This window comes from Rhinopithecus roxellana, chromosome 8 (assembly GCF_007565055.1).
Source record: "Rhinopithecus roxellana isolate Shanxi Qingling chromosome 8, ASM756505v1, whole genome shotgun sequence".
NCBI classification, from domain to species: domain Eukaryota; kingdom Metazoa; phylum Chordata; class Mammalia; order Primates; family Cercopithecidae; genus Rhinopithecus; species Rhinopithecus roxellana.
In genome coordinates this window covers 13,312,162-13,339,868 of record NC_044556.1, presented here as the reverse complement: position 1 = coordinate 13,339,868, position 27,707 = coordinate 13,312,162, and the positions used below count along the sequence as shown (strand labels likewise).

Below are 27,707 nucleotides of genomic sequence, written 5' to 3'. Positions count from 1 at the left end.
TTGGTTGGTTGGTTGGTTGGTTGGTTGGTTGATTGGTTGGTTGGTTGGTTGGTTTTTGATACGGGGTTTCACTGTTGCCCAGGCTGGAGTGGCTCAATTACAGCTCACTGCAGCCTTGAACTCCCAGGCTCAAGGGATCCTCCTGCTTCAGCCTCCCGAGAAGCTGGGACCACAGGCATGCACCACCATACCCGGCATATATATATATATTTTTTTTTTGTAGAGACGGGGTTTTTGCTACGTTGACCAAGCTGGTCTCAAATTCCTGGGCCCGAGCGATCCTCCCTCCTCAGGCTTCCAAAGTGTTAGAATTAGAGGTGTGAGCCACTGCACCCAGCCTCAGTCTTGCTCTTAACCACCAGGCCATAGTGGCTTTCTGATTATTTACTCTTTTTCTTCTGAGCTTAGTTTTCAAAGCTGCATCTTTTTTGTTTTTCTTAATCTACTTTGATGTTATACTTTGTGTCATTAAATGGCCCCAGGGCCAGGCACAGTGGCTTCTGCCTATAATCCCAGCACTTTGTGAGACCGAGGCAACAGGATTGCTTGAGCCCAGGAGTTCGAGACCAACCTGAGCAACATAGTGAGACCCTCATCTCTACAAAAAAATAGAAAAATTAGCCGGGCGTGGTGGCGGGCACCTGTGGTCCCAGCTCCTCAGGAGGCTGAGGCAGGAGAATGGCATAAACCCGGGAGGTGGAGCTTGCAGTGAGCCGAGATTGTGCCACTGCACCCCAGCCTGGGCGACAAAGTGAGACTCCTTCTTAAAAAAAAAAAAAAAGGCCGGGCGCGGTGGCTCAAGCCTGTAATCCCAGCACTTTGGGAGGCCGATGCTGGCGGATCACGAGGTCAGGAGATCGAGACCATCCTGGCTAACACGGTGAAACCCCATCTCTACTAAAAATGCAAAAAAAAAAAAAAAAAAAAAAAAAAAAAAAACTAGCCGGGCGAGGTGGCGGACGCCTGTAGTCCCAGCTACTCCGGAGGCTGAGGCAGGAGAATGGCGTAAACCCGGGAGGCGGAGCTTGCAGTGAGCTGAGATCCGGCCACTGCACTCCAGCCCGGGCGACAGAGCGAGACTCCGTCTCAAAAAAAAAAAAAAAAGAGTGAGATTCTGTCTCAAAAAAAAAAAAAAAAAAAAGAAGAAGAGAGAGAGACAGTCCCAGGGAATCAGGGCCCCAGAGGGGGAGAGGGACGAGGGAGTCCAGGTGGTCCAGGCTTGTCCCAGCTTGTGCGGGTTCGTCTCCACGGAAACCAGAAGCTTTGTCTAAACCCTCCAGAGCTCTGCAGTGCCCGAGGGATTAAGCCTAACCTCACAGCCCACCTCATCTTAGTTCACCTCCAAACCTTTACCCCGTCTGTCCCCTGAATCTGGGACATGTTTCATGGGATTCCTGCCTGGCTGGCCCCAGCCACTGAGGTCTAGGCTCAAATGCCACTTCCTCAGGAAGTCCTCCCTGACCACCTAACTAACCAGTCTTCTCTGATCCCCAATCACTCCTGCCTGTTTTATTATATTATTATTATTATTATTTTGAGACAGAGTGTCACTCTGTCACCCAGGTTGGAGTACAATGGTGCGATCTCGGCTCACTGCAACCTCCACCTCCCGGTTTCCAGCAATTCTCGTGCCTCAGCCTCCCAAGTAGCTAGAATTACAGGCACCCACCACCATGCCCGGCTAATTTATGTACTTTTAGTAGAGACGGGGTTTCACCATGTTGGTCAGACTGGTCTCAAACTCCTGACCTCAGGTGATCTGCCCGCCTCGGCCTCCCAAAGTGCTGGGATGACAGGCGTGAGCCACCACGTCCGGCCTGTTTTATGATTTTTTATTCAAGGCATCTAAAACTCATCTTTATTCCCTTTAACCATCAGTTGGTACGGTTGTGGTCTTTTCTCTTCATCTGTGAAAGGAGGCATGTCTGTCTCTCTGGTTACTTAAGGCCCAGGTGATCGGTCATCAGCCTCCTTTCCAGGCCTTGGGTGCTGGTGCTGGACTCCCTGGCAAACTCCTATTCATCCTTCACAGCCCCAATCTCTTCCTCTGTACGCATATCATACATCCTTCCGTCTGGCCCAACTGTGATGACTGGGGTGTGGAATATCAGAGTGCATTTATCCACCCCACACCTTCCCCCTCAGTCTGAGGGCTCCCGATGGGCAGGGATGGGCCCCTGGGACCCCATAAGACCAGGCCCCCTTAGGGAAGAGTTTGAGGAACGAGTGAATGGTTGAATAAAACACATTGTGGCAGGTGCTCAACAGGTGCGTCCTCAGTTCCCGGCCCTGCCCCTGTCCAGGTGACCTCTGAGAGGGTGGGGCTTGGGTCTTTGTCCCCGCCCCTCGCCCAGGGCTGGACACAAACGCTGAACAAGAGGCCCGCCCAGAGGGGACGGCTGGTACCAAGTCACACGTCCCCGGGGCACGGGGCTCCCAGGCCACCGTCCCTTCTCCCCCTCCCCACTACACTTCCAGGAACAATGGCAGAGGGGGAGGTTTCAGCCAACAAATACACCGATTGGGGAGGGGATTCTGAGAGCTGTACCTGGAGGCCAGGAAGAAGTCAGTGGAAACCAGAAATGCCGGGTCCTGAAGCTTGGGGCCAAATGGCCTGGGTCTGGCCACATACCGCTGCAACCCCAGTCTACCCTGGCTGGTGGGTGTGAAGGAGCCAGTCCAGGCTCCATGCCTGGAGGGTGAAATCCCTCTGGAGACAAGGATCGCCCCTCCACCCTGCCCCTACCACGGCGCACCCCAGCCGGTTTGCTCACCCCACCCCTGCCTCTGCCTGGTAATGCCTGTTAACGGCTCTGTACACAGTAGGCACCCAATAAATGCTGGTGCTCCCTCCTGCAGCCTTGTAAGAGGTGAATGTTCACCAACGCCACCCCAGCCCACAAATGAAGTCACTGCCCACCGTGCCACCATGGGCGCCCAAGCTCAGCTGGCTGCACACCCCCAGCAAAGGCGGATGAACATCTTTCCAGCCCACCTACGATGCGCCAAGCTCTTCAAACACATTTTCCCTGTTTAAAATGCTGATCACCCATTTATCAGATGAGGTAAAGAGAGGGTTCACTCACTGGCCCCACGTTACACACAGCATAGTGGACAGAAAATTCGGGATTTGAACCCAGCTCTGTGGGATTAAAGGAGGCCGGTCCTGGGGCAGAGGAGGCTCCAGTAGAGATGGTCTTTGGAGGCAGGGATGGGGGGCGCGGAAGCATCTCGAAGTGCAACCTCCAGCTAGCCACTTCATCCCTCTGGGACTCAGTTTCCCTGCCTGTTATGTAGGTAGAAGGTGTTCTGCTGTCCTGGGTCCGACTCCCAAACCCTGCTTCCCCCCACCACCCCAGCCTGAACCCCTCCCCCCGCTGCCCTCGGAGGGTTACTCGCCTGGAATCTCACCGCCATGGTCCACCTGGGGGCTCTCCAGCCCCCCTACCCGAGGGGGGGCCTGGAAACAGTCAATCGGCCCTCACCCTGGGGTGGGGAAGGAGGCTGGGGAGGGTCACAGCCGCTGAGGCCTGGCGGCTCTCGTCCTCCTCCCTCCAGCTCCGCAGCTCCCGGCTGCACCTGCCCCCTCTTCCTCCTCCAGGTCCCTGGCCAGCCCCGCCCCTGCCCAGACACGCCCCCTGGACGCCGCGGAGGTTTCTCTCCCTCCTCCCATCACAGGAGCCAGGTCCTGAGGCGGAAACTCCAGGCCGGGTTATCCACGCAGCCGAGCTGGGGCCCGGGGCCGCGACCAGATCCCGGCCCGACAAGGCTGCCAGCAAGACCCGGCAGGAATAACCCCCGCTCTTGGAACGGAGCCTACTATTTGGACGGTGTTTCCGTCGGCGAAATGGGCACATTTTGAGGTGCATCTGGGAGGCGTCTTGGATTAGAAGCTTGTCGAGGGCCGGAGACCTCCTCAGCATAGGGCTGGTCCCTGGGTCACCTTATCTCCGGAAGGTTTTCCCCATTCCCCAGAGGGGAACCTGAGGCCCCAGAGGCCAGAGGCGTGGACTCTCTGAAGATGCAACAGCGGCTGCGTGCCTTTTTCCTGCGGTCCTGACCTCCGGGCTCTGTCTTCACACCCAGCACCCAGGAAAGAAAGGGGCAGGGCGGGACCAGGCGCGGTGTCTCCTGCCGGTAATCCCCGAATTTTTTGGGAGGCCGAGGCGGGCGGATCACGAGGTCAGGAGTTCGAGACCAGCTGACCAACATGTTGAAACCCCCGTCTCTACTAAAAATACAAAAATCAGCCGGTCGTAGTGGCACATGCCTCAACTACTCGGGAGACTGAGGAAAGAGAATAGCTTGAACCCGGAAGGTGGAGGTTACTGTGAGCTGAGATCACGCCACTGCACTCCAGTCTGGGTGACAGAGCAGAGCGAGACCCTGTCAAAAAAAAAAAAGAAAGAAAGAAAGAGAGAGAGAGAGAAAGAAAGAGGAAAGAAAGAAAGAAAGAGAGAGAGAGAGAGAGGGAGGGAGGGAGGGAGGGCGGAAGGAAGGAAGGAAAGAGAGAGAGAAAGAAAGAAAGAGAAAGAAAGAGAAAAGAAAAGAAAGAAAGGAAGGAAAGTTAGGAAGGAAGGAAGGAAGAAAGAAAAGAAAGGAAAAAAGAAAAGAAAAGAGGAAAGAAAGAAAGAAGCAGAGGAGCAGGGCACGAGGAAATTCTTCAGGCTCTGGGAGGGAGTAAAGGTCGTTTCCTTCTCACCCAGCCCAGCCCAGCCTCCCCCCTCAGGCGCCTGGGTTTCCGGGATTCTTAAGGTTAGACCTAGGAGGGACTGGACCAGTGTAGGAAAACTTCAAGTCACCTGGGTGGGCGGGGCTGGTCATGGCTGCACCCACACATTCCTTACTATTAAAAAAAAACCTGAGCCCAGCTGTGCCAGGGTCCCACCCCAAGGTTAAAGGGGCAAACCTACACATAAACACCCCTTCCCAGCCTTATCCAGTCAGGGCTGGGCAGGGAGAGGAGCCCCAGGTTGTGATTAGGGGTGAAGAGCATAGAGAAAACTCTAATGGGTAAAAGAAAGGCTTCCTGGAGGAGGGGGTATCGCAGCTGGGGATTTGAAGGTTGGTTAAGAGTTTGCTAAGTAGGCCGGGCGCAGTGGCTCACGCCTGTAATCCCAGCACTTTGGGAGGCCAAGATGGGCAGATCACGAGGTCAGGAGATCGAGACCATCCTGGTAAACACTGTGAAACCCCGTCTCTACTAAAAATGCAAAAAGAGGCCGGGCGCGGTGGCTCAAGCCTGTAATCCCAGCACTTTGGGAGGCCGAGGTGGGTGGATTACGAGGTCAGGAGATCAAGACCATCCTGGCTAACACGGTGAAACCCCGTCTCTACTAAAAAAATACAAAAAACTAGCCGGGCGCGGTGGCGGGCGCCTGTAGTCTCAGCTACTCGGGAGGCTGAGGCAGGAGAATGGCGTAAACCCGGGAGGCGGAGCTTGCAGTGAGCTGAGATCCGGCCACTGCACTCCAGCCCGGGCGACAGAGCGAGACTTCGTCTCAAAAAAAATAAAAATAAATAAAAATAAATAAAAAATAAAAATGCAAAAAGAAATTAACCAGGCATGGTGGCGGGCACCTGTAGTCCCAGCTACTTGGGAGGCTGAGGCAGAAGAATGGCTTGAACCCGGGAGGGAGAGCTTGCAGTGAGCCGAGATCGCGCCACTGCATTCCAGCCTGGGTGACAGAGCAAGACTCAGTCTCAAAAAAAAAAGAAAAAAGAGTTTGCTAAGTAAACAAGACCAACAATATCAACGTCTCAGAGGGCCCACTAAGATGACATCTCACCTCCTTCACTACAATTCTACCCAAAACCAGAGACCCGAGTCAGCTATAGTCAGCCCCTCAAGGGTCTCCCTCAAGGGTCTCCAGGGGCCCCAGTAAAGCATTACCAAAGCCTCTTGTGCGGACCCACTTGGAACTTCAGAGCTGGGAGGGTTCTAAAACCAACTCTCACCTATTTGCTGTGTGACCTCAGGCAAGTTACTGCCCCTCTCTGTTCCTCAGTTTCTACATCTGTAATTGGGAAAAATAATAGGCCCTACATCACAGAGTTGTAAGGAGGATTAAAAGTAGCCTAGAGGCCAGGCACAATGGCTCACTCCTGTAATTCCAGCATTTTGAAGAGTCAAGTGGGAAGATCACTTGATGCCAGGAGTTGGAGACCAGCCTGGGCAATATAGCAAGACCCAATCTCTGTAAAAATAAAAAGGAGGCCGGGCGCAGAGGCTCATGCCTGTAATCCCAGCACTTTGGGAGGCCAAGATGGGTGGATCATGAGGTCAGGAGATCGAGACCATCCTGGCTAACACAGTGAAACCCCGTCTCTACTAAAAAAAATACAAACATTAGCCGGGCGCGGTGGCAGGCGCCTGTAGTCCCAGCTATTCGGGAGGCTGAGGCAGAAGAATGGCGTGGACCCGGGAGGCAGAGCTTGCAGTGAGTGGAGATTGTGCCACAGCACTCCAGCCTGGGTGACAGAGCGAGACTCCGTCTCAAAATAAATACATAAATAAAATAAAATAAATAAACAAAAAGGAGTGTGTAGTTCTCTTCACTTGTGCGGCCATCACTGAAGCGGGAGCGACCAAAATGAAGTGCGATCCCTTTGTGACTTCCCAGCGAAGCAAGAATCACAAAAGGCATTTCAATGCACCTTCCCACGTTCGCAGGAAGATTCTATGTCTTCCCCTCTTTCCAAAGAGCTGAGACACGAGTACCACCTGCGATCCATGCCCACTCGAAAGGATGATGAAGTTCAGGTTGTGCGAGGACACTATAAAGGTCAGCAAATTGGCAAAGTAGTCCAGGTTTACGGGAAGAAATATGTTATCTACATTGAACGGGTGCAGCAGGAAAAGGCTAACGGCACAGCTGTCCACGTAGGCCTTGACACCCCCCGCAAAGTGGTTCTCACTAGGCTAAAACTGGACAAAGGCGGCAAGAAGATCCTTGAACAGAAAGCCAAATCTCGCCAGGTAGGAAAGGAAAAGAACAAATACAAGGAAGAAACAACGGAGAAGATGCAGGAATGAAGTAATCTTATAGACAAGCTTTGATTAAAACTTGAGCCTGTAAAGGCCGGGCGCGGTGGCTCACGCCCGTAATCCCAGCACTTTGGGAGGCCAAAGTGGGCAGATCATGAGATCAGGAGATCGAGACCATGCTGGCTAACAATGTGAAACCCCGTCTCTATGAAAAATACAAAAAATTAACTGGGCATGGTGACGGGAGCCTGTAGTCCCAGCTACTCGGGAGGCTGAGGCAGGAGAATGGCGTGAACCTGGGAGACAGGGCTTGCAGTGAGCGGAGATGGCGCCACTGCACTCCAGCCTGGTGACAGAGCGAGACTCTGTCTCCAAAAAAAAAAAAAAAAAATTGAAATGAAAATAAATAAATACTGTAATCCCAGCACTTTGGGAGGCCAAGGCGGGCGGATCACGAGGTTAGGAGATCGAGACTATTTTGGCTAACATGGTGAAACCTCATCTCTACTAAAAATACAAAAAATTAACTGGGGATGGTGGCAGGCACCTGTAGTCTCAGCTACTCAGGAGGCTGAGGCAGGAGAATGGCGTGAACCCGGGAGGTGGAGCTTGCAGTGAGCCGAGATCGAGATCACACCACTGAACTCCAGCCTGGGTGACAGAGCGAGACTCTGTCTCAAAAAAATAAATAAATGAATAAATAAAAGGGGCCTAGAATAGGATATAAATGTGATATCTGCCCCATCCCAGTGTTGTGTCCTCCTGCAAACCACTCTGTGCCTCATTTTCCCCATCTGTAAATGGTAATAATACCACCTGACTCTAAGCATTATGTGAGTAAATGCACACAATATTCTTAGAAAGCTCCAACTAAGTGTTGGCTTTTATTTTTATCAGGGAATCCCACACACATACTTCATTTTATTTTATTTTTGAGACAGTGTCTCGCTCTGTTGCCCAGGCTAGAGTGCAGTGGCGCGATCTCGGCTCACTGCAACCTCTGCCTCCCAGGGTCAAGTGGTTCTCCTGCCTCAGCCTCCCGAGTAGCTGGGATTATAGGCACCCGCCACCACGGCCGGCTAATGTTTGTATTTTCAGTAGAGACGGGGTTTCCCCATGTTGGCCAGGCTGGTCTGGATCTTCGCCCACCTGGGCCTCCCAAAGTGTTAGGATTACGGGCATGAGCCACCGCTCCCAGCCACACACACATATTTTATAGATGAAGGTTCAGAAAGGGTCCCAGTCTCAGTGAAGGTTGCACAGCATGGGTTCCTGGAGCCCCAGACTCTTTCCAAGACCCATGCTGAGCCAATGTAGAAACACCATTAACCAAAACTAAGGCTTGCTGAACACCTACTGTGTACCTACAGGCAGCTCAGCCCTTCCCTGTGTGACATCCGGCCACCAGCAGGTGGCGCAAAAAAAAAAAAGATTTTAGATGAATAAGGTCCAGCAATTTTTTTCTAAATTTTTTTTTTTTGAGAGGGAGTCTTGCTTTGTCGCCCAGGCTGGAGTGCACTGGCGTGATCTCGGCTCACTGCAAGCTCCACCTCCTGGGTTCAAATGATTCTCCCGCCTCAGCCTCCCAAGTAGCTGGAATTACAGGCACCCGCCACCACATCCGGCTAATTTTTTGTATTTTTAGTAGAGACGGGGTTTCACCGTGTCAGCCAGGATGGTCTCGATCTCCTGACCTTGTGATCCGCCCGCCTTGGCCTCCCAAAGTGCTGGGATTACAGGCGTGAGCCACTGCGCCCGGCCTCGGCCTGGTTTTGAACACCCAAATGTCTCAAGACATTACCAAGGTTCCCCCTCTGGTAAGAGGCACCAGGTTGGAGTTCGAGATGCAGGGGCAAACAGAGCTGCAGCCAAATCCCACAGGTCAGCTCACCATCTGGCCTCAGTTTTCTCAGCTGCAAAGTGGGCACACAAATGTCGGGTGTAACTGTGGCTGAAGCCAGGCATATGCCAGTAAACATGGCCCAGGAGCCCCATTCGTTGCTAGGAGTTTAACCCGCTTATTTATTTATTTATTTTTGAGACAGCGTCTAGCTCTGTCACCCAGGCTGGAGTGCAAGGGCAAGATCATGGCTCACTGCAACCTCAACTTCCTGGGCTCAAGTGATCCTCCCACTTCAGCCTCCTGAGTAGGTGGGTCTAGAGGTGCCTGCCACCACACCCAGCTCATATATATATACACACATGTGTATATATATATATACATGTATATGTGTGTGTGTGTGCATGTATATATATATATATATGTAAATATATATATATATATATATATTTTTTTTTTTTTTTTGAGACGGAGTCTCACTCTGTCGCCCGGGCTGGAGTGCAGTGGCCGGATCTCAGCTCACTGCAAGCTCCGCCTCCTGGGTTTACATCATTCTTCTGCCTCAGCCTCCCAGTAGCTGGGACTACAGGCGTCCGCCACCTTGCCTGGCTAGTTTTTTGTATTTTTTAGTAGAGACGGGGTTTCACCATGTTAGCCAGGATGGTCTCGATCTCCTGACCTCGTGATCCGCCCGTCTCGGCCTCCCAAAGTGCTGGGATTACAGGCTTGAGCCACCGCGCCTGGCTTTTTTTTTTTTTTTTTTTTTTTTGAAACAGAGTCTCACCCTGTAACCCAAGTTGGAGACAGTGCCATGATCTCGGCTTACTGCAACCTCTGCCTCCCAGGTTCAAGCAATTCTCCTGACCCGGCCTTCCGAGTACCTGGGAATACTGGCGGGTGCCACCACGCCCAGGTAACTTTTATATTTTTAGTAGAGACAGAGTTTCACCATGTTGGCCAGGCTGGTCTCAAACTCCTGACCTCAGTGATTCGGCCACCTTGGCCATCCAAAGTGCTGGGATTACAGGCTTGAGCCACTGTGCCCAGCCATAGCTAACATATATATATATATGTTGAAACATAGTCTTGCTCTGTCACCCAGGCTGGAGTGCAATGGCGCGATCTCAGCTCACTGCAACCTCCGCCTCCTGAGGTCAAGTGATTCTCCTGCCTCAGCCTCCTGAGTAGTTGGGATTACAGGTGCCTGCCACCACACCTGGCTAATTTTTTGTATTTTTGTAGAGATGGGTTTTGCCATGTGGGTCAGGCTGGCCTCGAACTCCTGACTCAAGTGTTCCTCCTGCCTTGGCCTTCCAATGTGCTGGGATTACAGGTGTGAGCCACTGCGCCCTGCCTCAGATATTTTAAAAATTTGTTGTGGATGCGGAGATGGGGTCTCACTATGTCACCCAGGAATGATCGTGCAAGGGTGTGACCATGACTCACTGCAGCCTCCACCTCCTGGGCTCAAGCAATCCTCCCACCTCAGCTTCCCAAGTAGCTGGGAGTACAGGCAAGTGCCACCAAGCCTGGATAATTTAAAAAAAAAAAAAAAAAAGGCCAGGCGCGGTGGCTCACGCCTATAATCCCAGCACGTAGGGAGGCCGAGGTGGGTGGATTACAAGGTCAGGAGTTTGAGACCATCCTGGTTAACACAGTGAAACTCCATCTCTAATAAAAGTACAAAAATTAGCCGGGCATGGTGGCAGGCACCTTTAGTCCCAGTTACTCGGGACCCTGAGGCAAGAGAAGGGCGTGAACCCGGGAGGCAGAGCTTGCAGTGAGGCGAGATTGTACCTGGGCAACAGGGCAAGACTCCGTCTCAAAAAAAAAAAAAAAAAACAAGCCGAGCACGGTGACTCACACCTGTAGTAATTCCAGCACTTTGAGAGGCCAAGATGGGTAGATCACTTGAGGTCAATAGTTCGAGACCAGCCTGGCCAACAGGGCAAAACCCCGTCTATACTAAAAATACAGAAATTAGCTGGGCGTGGTGACAGGCACCTGTAATCCCAGCTACTCGGGAGGCTGAGGCAGGAGAATCACTTGAACTCGGGAGGCAGAGGTCACAGTGATCCGAGATCGCACCACTGCACTCCAGCCTGGGCAACAGAGCAAGACTCTACCTCAAAAATAAAACAATAAAAAAATTTGAAAAACCTGGAAGGTGCGCCAGGCATGGGTGGGTGGAGGCCAGGGGATGCCGCTCAGCACCCTGCATTGCCCAGGACGGCCCCATCCCAGAGAACATCAATAGCCAACACAGATAAATTCCACTGTCAACCCCTCAAAGAGAGGAAGCTGGATAACCGCACCAGGACACGTTGTCTTCCTCCAATGCCCTGCTAAGAACACTCAGTGGCTCCCTAGTACCATCCTCCGAACCTGGGTTGAAATCCAAGGCTTTGGAGATGGCCATAGCCTTGAGCCCCTTATTCCCACCACCCCTGACCTTCAGATCACCTTAATGAATTAAAAACCTGCTTTGCTAATGGTGCCTCACGAAGTAAAAATAACAATGGCAAAAAGAAAAGGAAAAACAAAAGAGAAAATCTGCTTTTCAGCAGGTCTACTTCATTTACGCCCTTCATTCTTCTGTCCATTCAGTCACTTGCTCAACAAAACTGTTGCAAGCCAAGTATACAACACATGATTGGGAACCAACGTCCAGGGCCAGTGTGGCCTGAGCAGGGTGAGGGACAGGAGGACGCAGGGAAGGTGGGGTCCTGGAGATTTCCTTGCGATGACCCAGCTCAACCCCTTCTGAGTGCCTGTGGGGAAACTGAGGTGCAGAGATAACAGGGGCTGGGCTGAGGTCCCCCAGTGAAGCAGGGCCAGGCTGGTCTCGAACTCCTGACCTTGTGATCCGCCCTCTTCGGCCTCCCAACGTGCTGGGATTACAGGTGTGAGCCCCCGCGCCCGGCCTAATTGTACTTTTTAGTTTCACATGCCATTATTCAATTATTGTCTGTCTCCCCTAAAGGCTGTGGGGCTTCCACTGTGCCTGTCAATCAGTCCTCCTGCAGCCCCATCACTGTGTATGCAGTAGGCGCTCAATAAATACTAAAAGAACGGCTGGGTGCGGTGGCTCACACCCGTAATCCCAGCACTTTGGGAGGCCGAGGCAGGTGGATCACAAGGTCAGGAGTTTGAGACCAGTCTGGCCAAGATGACGAAACACCGTCTCTACTAAAAATACAAAAATTAGGGCCGGGCACGGTGGCTCACGCCTGTAATCCCAGCACTTTGAGAGGCCGAGGGGGGCGGATCACAAGGTCAGGAGATTGCGACCACGGTGAAACCCTGTCTCTACTAAAAATACAAAAAATTAGCCGGGTGTGGTGGCGGGCGCCTGTAGTCCCAGCTACTCGGGAGGCTGAGGCAGGAGAATGGCGTGAACCCGGGAGGCGGAGCTTGCAGTGAGCTGAGATCGCACCACTGCACTCCAGCCTGGGTGACAGAGCGAGACTCCGTCTCAAAAAAAATAAAAAATACAAATACAAATACAAACACAAAAATTAGCCAGGCGTGGAGGCGGGTGCCTGTAGTGCCAGCTACTCGGGAGGCTGAGGCAGAAGAATCGCTTGAACCCGGTAGGCAGAGGTTGCAGTGAGCCGAGATTGCACCACTGCACTCCAGCCTGGGCAACAGAGTGAGACTCCGCCTCAACAACAACAACAAAAAGTACAATCTAGGCTCTGACAGCATCCAGCAGTCCCACCTACTCAGGAGGCTGAAACGGGAGGATTGCTTGGGCCCAGGAAGTCGAGGCTGCAGTGAGCTGTGATTGCGCCACTGCACTCCAGGGAGGGAAGGAGTGGTACAGGGAGACTTTACCCAGGCTGAGGGCTCAGGGAGGGCTTCCCTCAGGAGGTGGTGCTGGAGAGGAGGACTGAGCTTTAAGACAAGTGACCAGCCAGGTGCAGTGGCTCATGCCTGTAATCTCAGTACTTGGGGAGCCTGAGGCAGGAGGATCACTTGAACCCAGGGGTTCAAGACCAGCCTGGGTAATGTAGCAAGACTCTATCTCTAAAAAAAATAATAATAACAAAATTAGCTAGACATCAGCCACTTGGGAGGCTGAGGCAGAAGAATCACTTGAACCCAGGAGGCAGAGGTTGCAGTGAGCCGAGATTGCACCACTGTACTCCAGCCTGGGTGATAGAACAAGATATGTCTCAAAAAAAAAAAAAAAAAAAAAAAAAAGTTGGGCATACAGGTGGCCTATGCCTGTAGTGTTAGGTACTCAGGAGGCTGAGGTGGGAGGATCACTTGAGCCCGGGAGGTTGAGGCTGCAGTGAGCTGTGATTGCACCACTGTACTCCAGGCAAAAAAGAAGAAAGAGTTGGGGGAGTGGCCGAGGTGAGGGGAATCCAGGCAGGGAATAGTTAGATCTGCAGGAGGCGAGCAAGGAGCTATGGCAGACGTCAGGGGGATGGTGTTCCAGAGCACAGCCCATGAAAAGGTCCTGGAGCAGCACCATGCCTGGCACATTGAAGGAACAGTGAGAGTGAGGAGGCCTGTGTGGCTGGGACAGAGTGAGGAGGAGAGAGGAAGAAAGGAAGGGCAGGGAGATGAGATGGTGGGGCAGGGCCTTGTGGGCTACAGGGAGAACTTGGGCTTTGACCCCAAGGCAGGTGGGAGCCATGGAGGGCTGTGGGCAGGGGAGAGATGGGCCTTGACTCAGGTGCTCACAGGTGCTCTCTGGTGGCTGCTACAGGAAGGACAGACAGTTGGGGACAAGGGTGGGAGCCGGGGACCAGGGCGGTGGGAACTGAACTGGCCCAGGTGGGTGATACTGGAGCGGGATCAAGTGGGGACGGAGGAGGGTGAAACGTGGGCAGATTCTGAAAACATCTGCTAGCAGAGCCTCTCCCACTGGGGACAGACAGGATGTGGGAGGTGAAGAGAGGCCACTCCCGGGCGTGGGTGCCTGTGCCTCTGGAAGGGGCAGGTGAAGCCTCTGATGGGATAAGGTGGAAGGGGTGGGAGGGAGATGAGGGCGGCAGTGGATGTGGTCAGGCTGGACAGAGACGCTCCTGGGGAGGTCGGGGGAAGCCAGTGCAGAGGGGGAAGCCCCAGACCCAGCGGAAAGCCAGCAAGGTGTTTATTCTTCTATTTGTTTATTTATTTATTTATTTTGAGACAGAGTCTCACTTGGTCGCCAGGCTGGAGTGCAGTGGTGCGATCTCGGCTCACTGCAACCTCCGCCTCCTGGGTTCAAGCGATTCTCCTGCCTCAGCCCCCTGAGTAGATGGGATTGCAGGCGCCCGCCACCATGCCCGGCTAATTTTTGTATTTTTAGCATAGACAGGGTTTCACCATGTTGGCCAGAACGGTCTCGATCTGCTGACCTCGTGATCCGCCCGCCTCAGCCTCCCAAAGTGTTGGGATTACAGGTGTAAGCCACCGCGCTATGATGAGCCACTGCACCCAGCCTATTCTCTTTTTTCTTATTTCTGCTGAGCATTCTATTCTGTTCTGTTCCGTTCCGTTCCATTCCATTCCATTCTTTTGTTTTGTTTTGTTTTTTGTTTTTTTTTTGAGATGGAGTTTCCCTCTCCTTACCCAGGCTGGAGTGCAATGGTGTGATCTCCAGTCACTATAAGCTCTGCCTCCCGAGTTCAAGCGATTCTCCACCCTCAGTCTCCCAGGTAGCTGGAATTACAGGCGCCCGCCACTGTGCCCAGCTAATTTTTGTATTTTTAGTAGAGACAGGGTTTCACCATGTTGGCCAGGCTGGTCTCAAACTCCTGACCTCAGGTGATCCGCCCACCTCAGCCTCCTAAAGTGCTGGGATTACAGGCCTGAGCCACCGTGCCCGGCCTCCATTCTATTCTTTTATCTGAGACAGGGTAGCTCTCTGTTGACCCCCCTGGTCTTGAACCCCTGGGCTCAAGTGATCCTCTTGCCTCAGCCCTCTCAAGTGCTGGGAGTGCAGCGGCACGATTATGACTTGCTGCAGCCTTGACCTCCTGGGCTCAAACAATCCTCCCACCTTAGCCTCCTGAGTAGATAGGATTTGGGATTACAGGTGTAAGCCACCACGACCAGCTAATTTTCGTGTTTTTCATGGAGACGGTGACTTTGGAGTTTCACTTTGTTGCCCAGGCTGGTCTCAAACTCCTGGTCTCAAGAAATATTCCTGCCTTGGCCTCCCAAAGTGCTGGGATTACAGTCGTGAGCCACTGCGCACAGCCTATTTCTTAATTAACATTTTTTAAAAAATAATTTTAGGCCAGGCTCAATGGCTCATGCCCGTAATCCCAGCAATTTGGAGGCTAAAGCGGGCAGATCACCTGAGACCAGCCTGGCCAACATGGTAAAACCCTGTCTCTACTAAAAATACAAAAATTAGCCAGGTGTGGTGGAAGGTGCCTGTAGTCCCAGCTATTCGGGAGGCTGATGAAGGAGAATCGCTTGAACCCGGGAGGCAGAAGTGAGCTGAGACTTGCGTCACTGCACTCCAGCCTGGGCAATAAGATTGAGACTCTGTCTCGGCCGGGCGCGGTGGCTCACGCCTGTAATCCCAGTACTTTGGGAGGCTGAGGTGGGCGGATCACAAGGTCAGGAGATCAAGACCATCCTGGCTAACACGGTGAAACCCCCGTCTCTACTAAAAAATACAAAAAATTGGCCGGGCGCGGTGGCTCAAGCCTGTAATCCCAGCACTTTGGGAGGCCGAGACGGGCGGATCACGAGGTCAGGAGATCGAGACCATCCTGGCTAACACGGTGAAACCCCATCTCTACTAAAAAATACAAAAAACTAGCCGGGCGAGGTGGCGGGCGCCTGTAGTCCCAGCTACTCGGGAGGCTGAGGCAGGAGAATGGCATGAACCCGGGAGGAGGAGCTTGAAGTGAGCTGAGATCGCGCCACTGCATTCCAGCCTGGGCGAAAAAGCGAGACTTCTTCTTAAAAAAAAGAAAAAAGAAAAAAAAGAGTGAGATTCTGTCTCAAAAATAGTAGTAACAGGCCAGTCTCAGTGGCTCATGCCTGTAATCCCAGCACTTTAGGAGGCTGAGGTGGGCGGATCACGAGGTCAGGAGATCAAGACTATCCTGGCTAACACGGTGAAACTCTGTCTCTATTAAAAATACAAAAAATTAGCTGGGCATGGTGGCTGGTGCCTGTAATCCCAGCTACTCGGGAAGCTGAGGCAGGAGAATCGCTTGAACCCAGGAGGCAGAGGTTGCAGTGAGCCGAGATCGCACCACTGCACTCCAGGGCCTGGGTGACAGAGCGAGACTCCGTCTCAAAAAAGAAAAAAAAACAATTGATAATAATATGGCCGGGTGCGGTGGCTCAAGCCTGTAATCCCAGCACTTTGGGAGGCCGAGACAGGCGGATCACGAGGTCAGGAGATCGAGACCATCCTGGCTAACACGGTGAAACCCGTCTCTACTAAAAAATACAAAAAACTAGCCGGGCGAGGTGGCGGGCGCCTGTAGTCCCAGCTACTTGGGAGGCTGAGGCAGGAGAATGGCGTGAACCCAGGAGGCGGAGCTTGCAGTGAGCTGAGACCCGGCCACTGCACTCCAGCCTGGGCGGCAGGGCGAGACTCCGTCTCGAAAAAACAAACAAACAAACAAACAAACAAATTGATAATAATAATAAAAGACCGGGCGAGGTGGCGGGCACCTGTAATCCCAGCTACTTGGGAGGCTGAGGCAGGAGAATGGCGTAAACCCGGGAGGCGGAGGTTACAGTGAGCCGAGATCGTGCCACTGCACTCCAGAGCCTGGGTGACAGAGAGAGACTCTGTCTCAAAAAATAATAATAATAATAATAGTAATAGTAATTTTAAAGTTACAGACAAATAAATATGCAGAGAATTCCTTTATACACCTAACTGCTTTCCACAAACATTAACATCTTGCATTATTACTGGGTACCTATGTCACAGCCAAGAAGTCAACATCGGTACAACCCTGTTCACTGAACACACTTTATTCACGTCTCTCCGCAGGCCCTTTGCTGCCCCAGGGCCCCATCCAGGATCCTACCTGTCATTTGGGTGTCACGTCTCCTTAGACACGGCTGAGTTGTGACTGATTCTGTCTTTCCTGTTCTGTGACTTGTTAGTCTGTGCTGGGCAGGTCTTTTGCAGAATGTCTCTCAATGTGGGGACATTGGGGACCAGCCACTTCCCTCATGACTAGACTGGGGTGATGGGTTTTGGGGGACCTTGGGAGGTTTTAAGGAAGCTGTGTGGAGAGGATGGGGCAGGAGCAGAGACAGAGAGCAAAGACAGAGGGCAGCCAGGTGGGAGGAGACGGGCCAGTCTGTTGCCAAGAGTCAAATGACCTTTGAGGAAGGACGAATTCTAGGTGTGGCTGGCTCAGCCCTAATGCACAGGAGGGCTGAAGAATGTCTCAGGGTTTGGCGTCCTTGGGAGGCTGGAGGACCTCATGGGGGGCACTTTGAAGTCGGAGGGGAGTGTGGAACCTCCTAGAAGCTTGCAGTATGGAATGCAGCTCAGGGGGTTCAACGGGGGACTTTTTTTCTTTTTTTTGAGACAGTCTTGCTCTGTTACCTAGGCTGGAGTGCAGTGGTGCAATCATAGCTCACTGCGGCCTCCACTTTCCTGGGCTCAAGTGATCCTCCCACCCCAGCCTCCTGAGTAGCTGGGACCACAGGTGCACGCCATCCCTCCCAGCAGATTTTTGTATATTTTGTAGAGACAGGACCTCACTATGTTGCCTGGGCCTGTCTTGAACTGCTGGGATCATGGGATCCTCCCACCTCAGCCTCCCAAAATGTTGAGATTCCAGGTGGCAGCCACCAAGCCATGCCAAAGATGCCATTTCCCCCAAAAGAGAGGACGGCTGAGCTCTAGAAGGAGGTTCCACAGTAGAGAGAGAAGAGCAGAGCCCGTGTGAATTCCAGCCCCTGCCTCAGTTTCCTCATCTGTAAAATGGGGATCCCGGTTTTGACCCCGAGCAGTATTTTGGGGAAGGCTCAAAGGGGATCCGCTAAGGACCCCCTGGGCTGCCTCTCCAAGCTTCTAACTCCACTCGGGCCCCCCATAGGAAAATCAAAGGTGAATTACAGTGTCTCAGGGCTGGAGGGGGCTCCCGGCCCCCTGGAAACCGTCTACACTAAGGTGCTATCATTCTGGGCACGGAATGACATTTTTGAGATGGAGTCTCACTTTGTCACTGGGGCGGGAGTGCAGCAGTGCGATCTTGGCTCACTGCAGCCTCTGCCTCCCGGGTTCAAGCGATCCTCCTGCCTCAGCCTCCCAAGTAGCTGGAATTATAGACGCCCGCCAACACACCCGGCTAATTTTTGTATTTTTAGTAGAGATGGGGTTTCACCATGTTGGCCAGGCTGGTCTCAAACTCCTGACCTCAGGTGATCCGCCCGCCTCGGCCTCCCAAAGTGCTGGGATGACAGGCGTGAGCCACTGCATCTGGCCTCATTTTGTACTTGTATGAGAGTTATGATTTTACTATTTTGGGAAAAAATATCCTTTAATATCATAAAGCCAAATGTCTTCAGGCCAGCATTTAAAGCTCTCTCTTCATTTTGGCTGAACGCGGTGGCTCACGACTATAATCCCAGCATTTTGGGAGGCCGAGGCAGGCGAATCACCTGAGATCAGGAGTTCGAGACCAGCCTGGCCAATATGGGGAAACCCTGTCTCTACTAAAACTACAAAAATTAGCCAGCCTGATGGCAGGTGCTTATAATCCCAGCTACTCGGGAGGCTGAGGCAGGAGAATCACTTGAACCCAGGAGGTGGAGGTTGCAGCGAGCGGAGATCATGCCACTGAACTCCAGCCTGAGCAATAGAGTGAGACTCCGTCTCAAAAAAAGTAAAATAAAATAAATTACAAAGCACCTCTCACGCATGTTATCATCTGTGCTGCCATTGGCTCAATTATTGTGTTTCTTGTTCCATGTCTGTCTTTCCCCACCTAAACATACGCCCCAGGAGAGCAGGAAGCCTGGTCTGCCTTGCTCGCTGCTGAATCTCCAAGGCCTGGTGACCCCACACTCGCGCATACAGTAAGTGCTCCATAAATGCCCGTTCCCTCCCTGGGCGACCTCTCCCCCCAGCCTAGGCTTCCACTAGCCTCAACCCATTCCAAAGGGTGTCAGGCTCCACCCTGAGCAAACACAGCTCCCCTGGCGCCCGGCCAGCCTTAAAGAGGAAGAACAAGCACCCATAATCCCTTCCCTGGACTTTCCCCAGGACTCAGGGCCACGAGGAAGCACCAAGCCAAGAGGCCTTTGTGGAGATGCTGAGCCTGAGGCATCCGCTGGGGGCAGGGCTGGCCTCCAGAGCACCGGCCTCCCCGCCGTCCCCGCCCGCAAACCAGCTCCCCATCCTCTGCGTCTTGACTCTTGCCTGCCTGACATTTCTACTTGGCTGTGCAGCCCGGGGTAAGCGGCTGTCCTTCTCTGAGCCAGCATTCATCCTCTACAAACCACGAAGCTGATGAGACCACAGGACTCCAATTGGGAACAGGACAGCTCATCTTGACCCCAGAATGACCGAGAATCTGTTACCTGCTCTATTATGTCCGGCACTCAACAACCCTGTGACTCGGTGACTCAATATCCCGCCTTTTTTTTTTTTTTTTTTTTTTTTTTTTGAGACAGAGTCTCACTCTGTTGCCCAGGCTGGAGTGCAGTGACGCGACCTCAGCTCACTGCAACCTCCACCTCCCGGGTTCAAGAGATTCTCCTGCCTCAGCCTCCCGAGTAGCTGGGATCACAAGCGCCCACGACCACACCCGGCTCATTTTTGCATTTTTAGTAGAGACAGGGTTCCACTATATTGGCCGGGCTGGTCTCAAACTCCAGACCGCGTGATCCATTCGCCTCGGCCTCCCAAAGTGCTGGGATGACAGGTGTGAGCCGCCGCGCCTGGCCCTCAATATCTGCATTTTACAGCAGGAAACAGAGGCCCTGAGAGAAGGGAGGAGTGGAAGCCAGATCTACCTGAATCCACAGGTTTGCTCTAAAAACCCAGGCAAGGTGGGCTCCGTGTCGCCCAACCCTACAGACTCCCGAATCTCAAGCAAGCCTGCTCCCTGGGAGCTCTGCAGCCACACAGCCACAAGGAGACCCCAAATGCTGGGCTGCTCTGTCCCCCACCATGCGATCATCCACACCTCCTCAGCCTCGGGGCACCCACTTGGTGCTGGAGAAAGAGATTTGAGATGCAAAAATCGGACACTTGGCTCACCAGGAAGCTCCCTTGGTCCTCCCATTTGGGAGCAATGACCCAGAAAAACACTTTTGCTGCCGACCCCTCCCCTCTCTGACTCTGAGAGCTCCTTCCTCCTTTCCGTCTGCCCAATCCCGCAATCCTGCAGAGATTTCGCTCAGAGGCGTAAAGATTAGCAAAAGAGGAACGGGCGCGGTGGCTCACGCCTGTAATCCCAGCACTTTGGGAGGCCGAGGCAGGTGGATCACCTGAGGTCAGGAGTTCAAGACCAGACTGGCCAAACGGTGAAACCCCGTCTCTATTAAAAATACAACAATTAGCTGAGCGTGGTGGTGGGCACCTGTAATCCCAGCTACTCGGGAGGCGGAGGCAGAGGTTGCAGTGAGCCAAGATCGCACCACTGCACTCCAGCCTGGGCAAAAAGAGAGAAACGCCATCTCAAAAAAAAAAAAAAGATTAACAAAAGAAAGCCCACCCCAGCCCCTCCCTACAAAGCTCCCGCAGGTTCCAGCGGTGAGAACAGGGTGAGGGGTGGGGGGTGGAGATGCAGTTGTTTGAAAACTTGGGAGCCTTTTAAGAAGTTCCAGGAGGCTCAGGCATGGATGAGGTCGCAGCCTTTCCCACCTGTCACCTCCCAGCCTCAGGCTGCAAGAGGTAAACCCAGGCTCTGTCCGGACTGATATCCCCTCCTCTCCTCAGTTTGGGGGATCGGAGACCAACCTGTGCCCCTTCGCCACCTCCCTGCACCACCTAGATAACAATGACCCTTTTAAGTCTAGCTCAGTGTCCTGGGCAGGCCGCCAGGTGCAGTAACTGCCAGTCAGATAATCCCTGCGAAACTATGTCAGATGCCCACACAGGAGTGTCAGTTTCCTGCTTTCCGAGGAGCAGGGGAGACAGCTCACGGCGGGGGAGGTTGGGGGGGAGTCCCAGGACCCTCAGCTGGGGAAGGCCAGCTCAGACAATGCACCCTGGGTGGAAAAGCAGAGTGGGGTGGGGGACTTACCTGTCTAGGAGGCTGGGTGGCCTCTGGGCAGGCGGCAGGTGCCAGGGCCCGGGTGCCCGCCTGGCACGGGTGGTGAGGAGGGAACCCGAGGCTTGTAGCTCTGGCCTCTCCACCTGTTTGACCAACTTTTCCTCTCTTGTGGTGGCAACAGGGAGGCAGGTCCCCTGCCAGTGGAACCAATGACCACAGACACAGGGAGACGGACCAGGGTGAGGGGGCGGGCCAGCAGGCGGGCTGGGTGTGAGCCTCTGTCGCAAGGTGCCCTCACGTGGGAGCAGCTGGCCTTAACCCCTGCTTGTCCAGAGGTGAGCTTGCTCCTGCCTGCGCCCTCACCGCCGAGGCCCTGGCATCAAGCGTCCACACATAGTAGGTGCTTAGGAAACCCTCATGGGCTACATTCAGGCATGAATGGACCGCACCCCCGGAGTCCTCCTCCCTCCTGCTGCTTGCACCTGGAGCTGCCCAGCCTCTGTGTTTGCTGAGCCTCCCACCAGGCACGCCGGCTCATCAGGTTGCGGCTTGGCATACTCCTTTACCCACCGCAGGTCTGTATGCAAAGTCTGCCTCTCTGCTACGAAGTGACTGAGCGTGCAAAGTCTGCCTCTCTGCTATGAAGTCACTAAATTCCCACATGGAGAAGCTTCTGCCACGTCCCTGTTGTGTGGCTCTGGGCAAATCAGGGGCTTCTCACTGTCCTCATCTAAAAAACAAGGAAGGGTCAGGTGTGGTGGCTCGCACCTGTAATCCCAGGACTTTGGGAGGCCGAGGTGGGAGGATCACTTGAGCCCAGGAATTTGAGACCAGCCTGGATAACACGGTGAAACCCATCTCTAGAAAAATTTTTATATATCTTTTGTTTGTTGTTTGTTTTGAGACGGAGTCTCCCTCTATCACCCAGGTTGAAGTGCAGTGGCGCGATCTCAGCTCACTGCAACCTCCACCTCCTGAGTTCAAGTGATTCTCCTGCCTCAGCCTCCCGAGTAGCTGGGACTACAGGCGCCCGCCACCTTACCCGGCTAGTTTTTTGTATTTTTTGGTAGAGTCGGGGTTTCACCGTGTTAGCCAGGATGGTCTCGATCTCCTGACCTCGTGATCCGCCCGTCTCGGCCTCCCAAAGTGCTGGGATTACAGGCTTGAGCCACCACGCCCGGACAAGAAAACTTTTTAAAAAATTAGCCAGATGTAGTGGCGCACACCTGTGGTCCCAGCTACTCAGGAGGCTAAGGCTGGAGGAACCTGGGAGGTTGAGGCTGCAGAGAGGTATAATTGTGCCACTGCACTCCACCCTGGGTAACAGAGCAAGATCGTATCTAAAATAAAATAAAATAATAAAGGAAAGGTTGGGCATGATGGCTCACACCTACAATCTCAGGGCTTTGGAGGCCAAGGTGGCAGGATCACTTGAGGCCAGGAATTCGAGACTAGTCTGGGCAACATGGTGAGACCCGCCCCCATCTTTACCAGTACATTAAAATTAAAACAATTAAGTCTGGGCACAGTGGCTCACGCCTATAATCCCAGCATTTTAGGAGGCTGAGGCGGTCGGATCACCTGAGGTCAGGAGTTCGAGACCAGCCTGGCCAACATGGGGAAACCCCGTCTCTACTAAAAATACAAATATTAGCCAGGCATGGTGGCGGGCGCCTGTAGTGCCAGCTACTTGGGATGTTGAGGCAGGAGAATTGCTGGAGCCCAGGAAGCAGAGGTTGCAGTGAGCCGAGATTGCACCCCAGCACTCCAGCCTGGGGAACAGAGCAAGATCCTGGCTCAAAAATAAATAAATAGGCCAGGCGCGGTGGCTCAAGCCTGTAATCCCAGCACTTTGGGAGGCCGAGACAGGCGGATCACGAGGTCAGGAGATCGAGACCATCCTGGCTAACACGGTGAAACCCTGTCTCTACTAAAAATACAAAAAAAAAAAAAACCTAGCCGGGTGAGGTGGCGGGCGCCTGTAGTCCCAGCTACTCCGGAGGCTGAGGCAGGAGAATGGCGTAAAACCCGGGAAGCGGAGCTTGCAGTGAGCTGAGATCCGGCCAGCTGCACTCCAGCCCGGGCGACAGAGCAAGACTCCGTCTCAAAAAAACAAACAAATAAATAAATAAATAAATTAGAATGACACCTTACAGAGGTCATGGATTTTGTCGTGCTCATCCCTGGCGTGTCCTATGGCCTAGCACAGTGCCTGGTACACAGTAGGTGCTCAATATATGTTTTTGGTGTAAATGGACTACGGTCCCTCCAGCCTGCAGTACCTGCTGCTGACAGCAGTAGCCACTATGGCCACCAGGAGGCGCCAGAAACCACGCAACCGGCCCCTGCCCGGCAGCCTCGGTTTTCCACCCTGCGTTATGGGAACAGTGGAGCAGGGGTGTGGGGGATGTGGGGAAGGCACAGAAGGCTGGTGGCTCTCCCGGACCCCAGCCCCTCCTCCCTGTCCCTTGCCTCTCCCCTCCTGCCACCCCATCCCGGCCCTAGTTTTTGTTGTTGTTGTTTTAAGTTTTTTGTTTGTTTGTTTTTGTTTTTTGAGACAGTCTGTCGCCCGGGCTGGAGTGCAGTGGTGCTGGGATTACAGGCATGAGCCACGGCGCCCGGCCTTTTTTTCAAAGTTTTTATCTTGCATTAAAGTTACACATGCGGTGCAGTGTACAAAGTTTTTATCTTGCATTAAAATTACACTGGGTGCAGTGGTTCTCCCAGGACTTTGGGAGGCCAAGGCAGGCGGAACACCTGAGGTCAGGAGTTCAAGACCAGCCTGGTCAACACAGTGAAACCCCATCTCCACTAAAAATACAAAAATTAGCCGGGTGTGGTGGTGTGCGTCTGTAATCTCAGCTACTAGGGAGGTTGAGGCAGGAGAATCGCTTGAACCCGTGAGGTGGAGGTTGCAGTGAGCTGAGATCCCACCACACTGCGCTCCAGGCTGGGCGACAGAGCGAGACTCCTTCTCAATAATAATAATAATAATAATAATAAAGTTATACAGTGTGCTTTTTTTTTTTTTTTAAACGGAGTCTCGCACTGTTGCCCAGGCTGGAGTGCAGTGGTGCGATCTCGTCTTGCTGCAAGCTCCACCTCCCGGTTCACGCCATTCTCCTGCCTCAGCCTCCCGAGTAGCTGGGACTACAGGCGCCCGTCACCACATCTGGCTAATTTTTTGTATTTTTTTAGTAGAGACGGGGTTTCACCATGTTAGCCAGGATGATCTCGATCTCTTGACCTTGTGATCCACCCACCTTGGCCTCTCAAAGTGCTGGGATTACAGGCGTGAGCCACCGCGCCCGGCCTACAGTGTGCATTTTTAAGAGTTGAGTCATCTAGATTTGTTCAGAAAATTATAGGTGTGATGTCGCCTCCCTGCAATTTCCCCACAAGAGGCTGCTTTGTTGTTGTTGTTGTTGTTGTTTTGAGATGGAGTCTCGCTCTGTCACCCAGACTGGCAGTGGCGCAATCTCGGCTCACTGCAACCTCCGCCTCCCAGGTTCAAGCGATTCTCCTGCCTCAACCTCCCGAGTAGTTGGGGATTACAGGCGCCCACCAACACGCCCAGCTAATTTTTGTATTTGTAGTAGAGACGGGGGTTTCACCATGTTGGCCAGGCTGGTCTGGAACTCCTGACCTCAGGTGATCTGCCCTCCTCAGTCTCCCAAAGTGCTGGGATTACAGGCGTGACCCACCGTGCCCGGCCAAAAGGCTGCTTTTAACTGCTTGTTTTAATGTTGACTTCCGCATCTCTAAGTTATGACTCTTCGGCCAGTTTTAGTATCTTTTTTTGAAAAATATATTTCCTCTTCATTATCCTCATCAATGTTCTAACCTCCAGCCCTTCCTCCACTTTACCTGGCATCCAAATTGCTTGGAAGGGGGAAGTCATGAACACCCAGATTGTGCCCCCCACCACCACCCCGCCCAGTTTCTGCTGTGCCAAGTCTGTGTTGGGGCCTGGAAACCTGCATTTCTTTTCTTTTCTTTGTTTTGAGACGGAGTCTCACTGTGTCACTCAGACTAGAGTGCAATGGGGCTATCTCGGCTCACTGCAACCTCTGCCTCCCGGGTTCAAGCGATTCTCCTGCCTCAGCCTCCCAAGTAGTTGGGACTACAACCGCCCACCACCACACCCAGCCAATTTTTGTATGTTTAGTAGAGATGGGGTTTCCATGTTGGCCAGGCTGGTCTTGAACTCCTGACCTCAAGTGATTCACCCACCTCGGCCTCCCAAAGTGCTGCGATGACAGGCATGAATCACCGCGCCCGGCCCCTTCCCCCAAACTTTATCTGGCATCTGAATGTCTGGAAGTGGGGAGTCATGAACACCCAGATTGTGCCCCCTGCCAACTCTGCTCAGTTTCTGGTGTGTGAAGTCTGAGTGGGGGCCTGGGAACCTGCATTTCTTTCCCTTTTCATTGTTTGTTTTGAGACCGGGGTTTGCTCTGTTGCCTAGGCTTGACTGTAGTGGTGTGATCATAGCTCACTGCAGCTTCGAACTTCTGGGCTCAAGTGATCCTCCCACCTCAGCCTCCCAAGTAGCTGGGATTACAGGCATGCGCCACCATGCCCGACTAATTTTTGTATTTTTAGTAGAAACAGGGTTTCTCCATGACGGTCAGGCTGGTCTCGAACTCCTGACCTCAGGCAATCCGCCTGCTTCGGCCTCCCAAAGTGCTGGGATTACAGGCATGAGCCACTGCATCTGGCCAAGCCAGGCTAATTTTTTTTTTTTTTTGAGACGGAGTCTCGCTCTGTCATCCAGGCTGGAGTGCAGTGGCCGGATCTCAGCTCGCTGCAAGTTCCGCCTCCCGGATTTACGCCATTCTCCTGCCTCAGCCTCCCAAGTAGCTGGGACTACAGGTGCCCGCCACCTCGCCTGGCTAGTTTTTTTTTTTGTATTTTTTTAGTAGAGACAGGGTTTCACCATGTTAGCCAGGATGGTCTCGATCTCCTGACCTCGTGATCCGCCTGTCTTGGCCTCCCAAAGTGCTGGGATTACAGGCTTGAGCCACCGCGCCCGGCCCCAGGCTGATTTTTAATTTGCTTTGTAGAGATCTAGTCTTGCTATGTTGCCCAGGCTGGTCTTGAACTCCAGGGCTCAAGTGATCCTCCTGCCTCAGCCTCAATCCCAAAGCACCGGGATTACGGGCATGAACCACCGCACCTGGTCTCGGAAACTGCATTTCTAACAAGCTCCCAGGTGAGGCTAATGTGGCTGGACCAGGGACCACACCTTGAGAGCCAGCGGTCTAAATCTTTTTTTCAAGACAGATTCTGGATGAATTAGGGGCTCTGTTGATGACCTGAGTCCAAATAACTCTTCCTGGAGCCTTAAAATGGTGGAGACCGGGTGTGGTGGTTCACGCCTATAATCCCGGCACTTTGGGAGACCAAGGTGGGCGGATCACCTGAGGTCAGGAGTTTGAGACCAGCCTGGCCAACAGAGTGAAATCCCGTTTCTACTAAAATTACAAAAATTAGCCAGGTATGGTAGCACACACCTGTGGTCCCAGCTACTTGGGAGGCTGAGGTGGGAGGATCGCTTGAACCTGGGAGGCAGAGGCTGCAGTGAGTCGAGATTGCGCCACTGCACTCCAGCCTGGGTGACAGAGCAAGACTGCATCTCAAAAAAGAAAAAAACAAAAAATGGTAGTAAAATACACATAACATATAATTCACCATTTTCACCATTTCTTTTTTTTTTTTTTTTTTTTGAGTCTTGCTCTGTCACCCAGGCTGGAGTGCAGTGGTGCCATGTTGGCTCACTGCAACCTCTGCCTCCCGGGTTCAAGTGATTCTCCTGCCTTAGCCTCCTGAGTAGCTGGGATTATAGGCATGGGCCACCACGCCCGGCTAATTTTTTGGTATTTTTAGTAGAGACAGGGTTTCACCACGTTGGCCAGGCTGGTCTTGAACTCTTGACCTTATGTGATCTGCCCACCTCGGCCTCCTAAAGTGCTGGGATTACAGGCGTGAGCCACCGCGCCCAGCCCCCATTTTCACCATGTCTAAGTGCACAGCTCAGTGGCATTAAGCAGATTCCCATGGCTGTGCAAACATCACCACCATCATCTCCAGAACTTTCTCATCTTCTTAAACTAAAGCTCTGCCCCGTGAAACACTCAGTCCCCGTCCCCCGCCAGCTCCTGAGACCCCCCCATCCTACTTTCTGTCTCTGTCAATGTGACGACTCTGGGGACCTCCTAGGAGTGGAACCACACAGAATTTGTCTTTTTGTTTTTTTGTTTTTTGTTTTGCGGGGGGAGACAGGGTCTTAACTCTGATGCCCAGGCTGGGGTGCAGTGGTGCGATCAAGGCTCACTGCATCCTCAAACTCGTGGGCTCAAGCGATCCTCCCACCTCAGCTTCCCGAGTAGCTGGGAGTACAAGCACATGCCAACATGCCTGGCTCATTTTTGTAAATTTTTTTGTAGAGACAGATCACGCTATGTTGCCCAGACTGGTCTCAAACTCCTGGGTTCAAGTGATCCTCCTGCCTTGACCTCCCTAAGTGTCAGGATTACAGGCATGAGCCACCGCGCCCAGCTAGGATTTTTCCTTTTGTATCTGGCTTTTCTCACGGAGTGTGATGTCCTGAAGGTTCATCTACACTGTAGTCTGTGTCAGAATTTCCCCCGCTTTTTTTTTTTTTTTTTTTTTGAGATGGAGTCTTGCTCTGTTGCCCAGGCTGCAGTGCAGTGGCCGG

General features: G+C 52.9%; 1 protein-coding gene across 1 annotated transcript in view; it reads right to left on the bottom strand.

Annotated features, from left to right (window-relative positions):
• Positions 1-21,236, bottom strand: part of TJP3 (tight junction protein 3) — a 58,965-nt gene extending 37,729 nt beyond the window's left edge. Inside the window, exon 1 of the mRNA XM_010367277.2 lies at positions 21,017-21,236. The gene's annotated coding sequence lies outside the window, so the exon portion shown is untranslated. The remainder of the gene's footprint in view (positions 1-21,016) is intronic.
• Between the last annotated feature and the right edge of the window lie 6,471 nt (positions 21,237-27,707).